Source organism: Stegodyphus dumicola, chromosome 4 (genome assembly GCF_044657685.1).
Source record: "Stegodyphus dumicola isolate Sdum_Otavi_A_Nest chromosome 4, ASM4465768v1".
NCBI lineage: Eukaryota > Metazoa > Arthropoda > Arachnida > Araneae > Eresidae > Stegodyphus > Stegodyphus dumicola.
In genome coordinates this window covers 215,715,487-215,724,072 of record NC_140771.1, presented here as the reverse complement: position 1 = coordinate 215,724,072, position 8,586 = coordinate 215,715,487, and positions in this window count along the sequence as shown.

The window sequence follows — 8,586 nt, the reverse complement described above, 5'->3', positions numbered from 1 at the left end:
TGTCTCTTTAATAACTCCACAGCGCAGACTCAAATAGCAAGAAGCATTGGTTAAAGACGGCGAGGAGCCACCCAAACGGTATAGCGTTTAGGGAGAGCCTGACTGCGATACCGAAGGGCACGGGTTCGAATCCCAGAGAAGGCATTTTAGATGTAAAATTGTTTGTCCCTTCATAAGAGGTAACGGTGGCCGCCTATTAGGTGCCTCTTCAATAAAATGGCAACCACTTCTGGCCTTAGGTGCGGCAAATGCCGTTATAGGCAAGTGCCCACCATTTGGGGGGAAAATGACTGCAAGAAGCATTACTACCCTTGCTATCTAATGTATAACATTATCTTGCTAAAACACCTGATGTCTATTCTTGTTCAACTGAAGTTGAAGCAAAAGGTTGTCTCAGGCACAAATATATTTCATCAAACTGATATCGTTATACAAAGTTTTCATATTGACACGAAGTCTGCATTAAATATACTAGACACCCTTTTCTAATATGAATAATATTAAGATATCAGAAGTCTCAAGGAACTTCTTCCTATGATCATATACTTCTACTGATATACTCTACTCATTCCGTGTTCTCATGAAAATAGTCACATCCTCGGGCTAAATTACTTTGAACATTAAGTAAATAGGCACATATACATGCTTAGAGCGTGAAGTAAACAGAGCTCTATAAAAATTTTCCATTCATGGACTTGTCATGGTTGAGGTGCGGAATGGAAATGCTGTATTTATTAAGGGAAATGCAATGATAAAGGATGCGGATGCAAAGGTAATTTAAACTTATAAATATATTAGAAAGAAAATATCTAATGATTAATATGCGAACAGAATTTGGACGGTATAGATAAAAAAAGGTGCATTAACAAAAATTATTCCCTCCCTTTTTTTTAAAAAAAAAAAAAAAAAAAAAAAAGAAGAAAAATTACTTAAAGGTGAATTAATTTATTTCTTGTAAAGGGTTTGTTCTTATGCTCTCACGACATGCTATCAAATTCAGAAAGTCGGAGGAATCTCTCAACGCAAAATTAGATTAGGATTCTTGTCCTAAAAATGAGATAAAACCTCGAAATTTTTCATCTGCGAAATTTCCAAAAGAAAACTTTCTGTTTCCCACGAATGAAAAACACTTTATTCTAAAATTTGGTACTATCAATTTGGCGCCCCCTGGATGCTGCGCCCGGGGACAGATGTCCCCCTTTGCCCCACCCTAGCTACGCCACTGAGGCTAACGAAAGAAACAGAAGTCACGAGAAACATATTAGCTAAAAATAAACTTTTTAAGCTTATGTTTGTGAGTTTTTTTTTTTTTTTTTTCTTTGGAAATAAGATTTTGGATTACGAAGGCTAAATTTCCATGTTCTCCAGATTTTGATTCGCATGGATTTGTTCTGTTGAAAGAGAAGAATAAAAATTACTAAATTTCAGATATGTATTCCAAATGATGGGTGACAGTTTTGAACACTATTCGCAGCAAATGTCTGGAAGAATTTCTGTTTTCCTTTTTCCAAGAATAAAGGAAATTTTTGCACAATTATTCCTTTCCTTTTGTTTCATTTTTTGCCATTTGGATCAATGTAATGTGCAAGCAGAATGACCTTGGATACTGAATGGAATATGCTCTCAGAATTATGCAATTAAAATCTTTTTGCCTGCCTTAGTTCATTTTCGAGATAGAAAATCTGCCTTTTTCAATTCAACTCTTGTAATTCACAGAATCGAAGGCTCAGTAGTTGCTATTTTTGTTAAGATTCTTGCCATATAGTTCTAAAACATTTCAGTCCAAATTCAGTGAGTAAAAATGTATTCAATGCTCAGTTTTCTAATATGAAAATATATTTATTTAAAAATTTTAAATTAATATTTTGTTTTGGTATTCCGCGCCATTCTCCTATAAATGCATAACGTTTTCAGATACACTAACGAAAATATAAGACTGAATTTAATCCTCTTTTGTCTACCAGTTGCAGAACGAATAAGACCGTTGAACACTAATGATTCGACCTGTGATCAAATCCTGAAGAACGAATTAGCTACAAAAGTGGTAATATAGATTGCTTGGATTACAGCAACCTACTCGAGGTCCACTTAACTAGGGAAAGTAGGACTTTTAAGAGAAATTGGCCCGTATTCACATCGCATATGTAAAAAATCATAAGAGACTCCCATGCAGGCAATCTGCTCATCGGGATTGCCGCCCAGCCGATATAGTGATTAGTGGATTGGAAGAGTTTTCGAGGTTTGCCGTATTAAGGTATTTTCACCCTCTTTGACGCATGCCTCCGTGATGTAAAGGTACACACTCGGCGCACATTGGAGAGTTCCAGGTCCATGTTGGTTATCCGGCGAGAGCATTGCACATTTTTTCACATCTCCTGCTTCCCACCCCAAAAATATCCTTACGACTCTACAGCCTCTTGTGTAATGCGAATACGAATCTTAGAAAGTACTCCCAAAAGGCATACCTTCCTGTAGGGCAGATAACCCTTTATTTCTTTTGCCATTGTTAATTAACTTGATGTGGCTATTTACCTGATTTTTACATGCAAATGTACTTTTAGAACTTATATATACGTACACTCACCAATATTTTATTCAGAAGTTGGAGGTCTCCGTATTTTATTCCCGATGTTGGAAAACATTGATGTTGGCTTGGATTTTCGTGCTTTTTCTCATGTGTAACGAAAATACGGATCGGTTTACTTTAAGGAAAAGTTTTTCACGAAGTAAATCTTCGTATCTGGTCGTCTACTTCCACCTACTCCTACTGTCTTCTATTTCCAGGTTGGAACTTTTTGAGAGATCTGGGGGTAATCCGAGGGTCTCCCACCAACTGTTCCCTACTACCAAACCAACTAAACCACACGAGGGGACTTTCGGCTCGCCATATTTTTGGAGTGCCCCCATGCCGCAAAAACACTATACATTTACAAACATATGTGTTTTCTCCTGGACTCGAATCCAGGCCCTTCGGTATCGCAGCAGGCTTCCCTAATCACTATAACGTCTGGGCCTGGATTTCTAACCTCTTTCAAGCATAGGATTACTTTGAGTTACGGCAAAGCTTATCTGCCTAAGAGGATGAATGTGTTAGTGCAGGGCTTTTTACAGAAACTGGCTCGAACTCCACGTCACACACGAGGACTGAACCCACGAAAACTCTCATACAGCGAGCCCGTTCTCTAAAATTTGAGCCCGGATCGAACTACCATTTCAAAGCGATATTACCGCTCGGCTGCTGGTGGACCCTTTTTAAACGCGGAAGAATATGCTTATTTACTTGACGTTTGTTTTGATGCTACCTGTTAAAAGATTTTTCGTAATTAGAAAAGATAAGAGAAAATTTTTCTGTTAAAATGTACAAAAAGAAACATTAATTCTCCTGGTATTATAAGTATTGTTTCTATCCGGGTGGGAAAAAAAGGAACTTGAATGTTTCTTATTGTTTACGTTTTGAAGTATATGCGAACACCAAAATTTATTAAGTATTTAAGGGGCTTCTGATAGTCTTAATCCAGTCCCGCTTACGTCCCACTCTGTACGAACACAAAGGGATCCTAGGAATCAGTAAACTTTTCAAGGAAATCCCAGGTTAAAAAAGAGCATAATAAAGAAAGAAGCCTTATTCTTCGTAGCTCTTGAAGAAGTTGGTTCGTTTTGACGTGGAACAGCGCCTGTTCATGACGGCTGCAAGCGACCATTTTCCCGCCTACTGAGATAGAGAGTTGCCGTTCGGTAGCGAAGGCGGGGGGGTCATGGGCCACCGGTCGGGGGTTCGTGGGAACCCCGCACCGCGCGGTGTCACACCGTCCGCGTGCCCAGCTTTCATCTTTTTTTTGTTTTTATGTACGGGCACGTGAACCGTGGCCGGTGTTTTTAGACACGTGTTGTGGCGTGCCGACCGGGTGATCACCTGTTGCCAGATTTTTCTTTTTTCTTTCTTTTTTGTTGTTCATAATTCTAACTTGCGTTTTTCTACTTGCCGTATTGTAAGTATGGGGGGGAGGGGTCAAATAAAAAATTTGTTTCTTGTCTGGGATTCTTTTACGGTTTTGCGTACAGTTCCATTTAAGGAAGTCCATTTCGATAAAAAAAGTGCTTAAGGAGTACCTTACTTGTTCATAAATTTAAGATTTGCCATTATATCAAATGTAGTAGAATCTTTTTCAAGCGGCAGCAACGAAGCCTCCTCGATTTCGGATAAAAGATTTTCTCAGATAACTGAATATATATTTGTGGAAATTGACTGTTTATGCTTTATGATGGAATCTGTAGAAATTGCAGCATGCGAAATCCGTTGGTCATGTTTGTTGGCTACAATTAAATACGTAATATTGAAAATTGTACAGATTAATTAAATTAAAAATACAATGTGATTTTAAAGGACTTTTCCCACTGGGGTTTATCTGAGGTAACGGAGTCCGTTCCATGTGTCGACTAGCTCCGATATGCCTGCAGTTCAGATTTTTCAATTTGCTGCCCTATGGGAAAAAACTGGTTTTGGAGATGGGTCGGCTACTTCAGTTGTGTTCGTTAGCTCAGATAAAACCAGCAGAAAGAGCCCTTTATATTTCAAGGGGAAAAATTAAACCACATTTTAAAGTTATATAAAGTGAATCATAAAATTTGCGAAAGTTATATCACATGAAAATTACGAATTTCTGAGCGTGACGGCGTATAAATTTGAATGTCAGACTGTTTGAAAAATTGTAGGCTTAGTTTAAAAACTTCGCTGAATGTATAATGAAGTTTCGTAATATCATGTACTTAAAGATGAACACTTTTCGGCAAATCGTCAGAAATTCTGCAATCTTCCTTCAACTTCCTCCCATGTAACTGTCTTGCTTTTAATGTAGTCTTCATCTTTCTCCTCATCTTTCTTTAAAAAGTTTTCTTTCCGCGTACATGTTCGATTACTTCGTAATCACCCAGAGGAAACGTGATGAGAATAGCATTGTCTACGTTGATCCCAAGCCTGCACTTCCTCTTCATTAACACCAATCTTCTCCGAACATATAACTAAATCCAAGATACTGGACAAGGGCACCTGAAGTGTTTTAAAACCAAGAGAATCTTTGTCACTCGACTCGTCATCTACGAGCATGATACTACACTTTATAACCATAGGTTTCAAAAATGGTCTATATGGACCTCCAGGAGTCTACTTCGCCCTGCAAAGGGTCTACATCAATGAAAAAAAAAAAATTAGGGGTGCATAAGATGTAAATAGGAGCCCACAAGAGTCAATTCCATTCAAACAATTTATCACCAAAATTTAGGTGCTCCGTATATGCCATAACGCACCTAACACACATTTTACATACATAATTACAAGTTGTTAGGTACACTCGAAAAAAAAAAAAAAAAAAAAGTGCCAGTTCTATATCTTCCATTTTACTGGGCCGATTAACGAAATTCAAGTTTAATTTTTCATGTCTCGAAAGCACGACTTAGGATATATATTAGATTTATATATAACATAGTTCTAATATATTGTTTCATAATAAACCAACATAAAATTAAATAATTCTCTTGCGCCATTGCTATAAATTGAATTTTCATAATTTTAAAAATTAAAATAGCTTTATATGAATGAGGTAACGCTTTTGTGTTTGTTAAATTCAATTATTCTAATATAGGTATTTTGATACAAAATCGGACTTTTTCTGAAATAACATACCAATTTTTTTCCACATTTCGATTCTACGACCCAAATTACGCCTAGATATTAAATTTTATAAATTTTGGTGAAAAATTTCAAAATTTATCTTGGCGCATTTTTTTCAGTTTGTGCCATGAATAATTCACTTTGCGAACTTCTTAATTTATAGCAATCTATTTTCCTTTCCTTTTTTTTTTTCATTGTACAGCGTTGGAAAAAAGTCATCGTTCATACTTTCAAATAATTTTAACAAAGTGCGTAAACCATATTTGGCGTTTTATCGCTTATAACAAATATGTCAAACTTCAAAACACGCCAACATGTAAATTTATGTACAGTGGTGGCCAAAATTGTGGACACTTTTGGAAATTTTTATGTTTTTGAACTTTGTATGCTTATAGAAAACGTTACGTTTCACAAAATGCAAACTTGTATATATCATTTTAAAGAGAATTTATTACTGAATTCAATACAAAACACAAAATTCAATTATTTGCAATACAAAAAAAGTTAAAAGATAATAGTTATCGCTATACATTAGATATGATGATTGCAGTGAGTTATCAGTAATTAGTAGGGTACCCTTTATTTTTGATTACAGCTTCACATCGACGTTTCATTGAGCTGACAAGAGTTTTAAGCTCTTCTTTCATTATTACATGATCCAGGAAACAATTATGGCCTCAATTAGTTCCCTTTTATTTGATGGGCGCCTCATTCGGACAAGAGTTTTCAAACGATGCCACAAATTTTCGATAGAATTGAGGTCAGGACTGTTTCCTGGCCATGGCAACAATTTAATGCTCTTTGTACGAAACCACTCTTTCGATATTTTGGCCGTGTGGCAAGAGCTCTTCGTTTATTTTTCAACATCCTGCTGAAAAATAAACGAAGCATTGTTGGGAAAGAGATCTCTGATGGAAGGTAGAAGTTTTGGTTCTAGAAGTGTCAATGTATTTTCTGGCATTCAGCGTCCCATCGATGACATGAAGGCGACCAATACATCTGCTGACATGCATGACCAAATCATAACATTAACTGGGTTCTTCACGGTTGCTTGAATGCAGTCAGGATGTAGCTCTTCTCCTATTTTACGTCTTACATATTTTCGCCCATCACTACCGAATAACAATATCTTAGTTTCATCACTCCATATAACTTGTGACCACAGATCATCTGTCAAATTAATGTGTTCCTTTGCCCACTGTAGTCTTTTTTTTCTTCGTTGCTGAAAATTAAGATAAAACTTTTTTCGTGGAATTCTACCTCTCAGTCCAACATTTGTTAATCTTGTCCTGATTGTTCTTGAACTGACAGAAACACCAGCATCATTGAGATCACTTCTGATGGCCGCTGATGACATTTTTCTATCTTGGAGACATAGTCTTTTTATTCTTCTGTCATCAATAGATGTGGTGCACCTTTTTCGGCCTTTTCCTTCTTTGTTTTTTATTGAATAAATCTCCTGATATCGTAAAAAAAACTTTCGGACTCCAGATGTAGTCACTGAACCACCCACCTGTCTTGCAATTTCAGCATAGGAAAGACCACTTTCTCGTAACACAGTAATATTACATCTCTTTCTAGGTGTCCAATCTACTCTTTTATTTGACGTCATTGCTTCTTGACTAAATATTAAAATTTTTTACAAAAATTCCTACTTGTAATTGAAGTGTATAAGAAACAGGTCCTTCTTCTACAGAACAAAGAAAAATAATGAATTGTTTCAAGTGTAAACATGATGTCAGTTACTAACATTTGATAGGTTCTCAGAACAAGAACAGTGATTGGCCAGGAAAGCTAGATATTACAAACCACTTCATAACTGTGTTTTTAATTTATATTAAAGTACATATAACTTTTTTGTATTGCAAATAATTGAATTTTGTGTTTTGTATTGAATTCAGTAATAAATTCTCTTTAAAATGATATATGCAAGTTTGCATTTTGCGAAACGTAACATTTTCTATAAGCATACAAAGTTCAAAATCATAAAAATTTCCAAAAGTGTCCACGATTTTGGCCACCATTGTATATCGTAGGAAATTTTGAGTAAAAAACTGTAATATTTTGCAGGCATGCTTAGAAATACATCTAATTAAGGTGATGATAAAAATTTTATTGGCTATAATCCAAATGTTTTTTCGAAAAATTTATAAAAATTATTTAAAAATGCAAATTTTAAAAGTAAATCATAAAAAATGGGAAAATTTTATTTGGAATGAACCTAAATTTCGAAATTTGAAAGAAAGAATGAAATAAGTTTAATAAATATATACCAAATTCAATTAACATTGAGGAGCTAAAATTTTGAGAGCTAAGTTTTTAAAAACTACTCGTGCGATTGTTACAGAAGTTCGTAGTTTGGCATAATTTGAATGTAAATTCTAAATATGAAAAGAATTGATATGGCATTTCAGAAAAACACCGATTTTGTGTTTTGATCCAAAATATCTATATTAGAACAATGCTTTATATAAATCTAATACCTATCCTAAGTCGCGCTTTCGAGACATGAAAAACGCAAGTTGTATTTCGTCAGTCTGCCCAGTAGAACGGGAATTGTAGAACTATCCCATTTTCTTTTTGTGCAGTGTACGTACAAGTTCTATCAATATTTGCATTCCCAGGAAATTTCTAAAATTTGAAGTGTAAAAAAGTGGAGTGTTTGAAAATAGAAAAAAGGCAGTTCTGCGAATTGTTTGGACAAACGATGCATCTCTCTTTGAAAAACCAATAGAATGTTTTGCATTCTAACGAGTATAGCCCAATTTCAGATCAAGCAAGTAGTTATGTTTTGCATTTAAACGGATCAAGACATTTTGTGGTGGACTTAAGGTGAGATTTTTAATTTAAAATTAAATTTTCTTTTTTAAGATAAGGTAATTTTTTTAAAAGGTAAATTTAAAAAAAAAATTTAACAT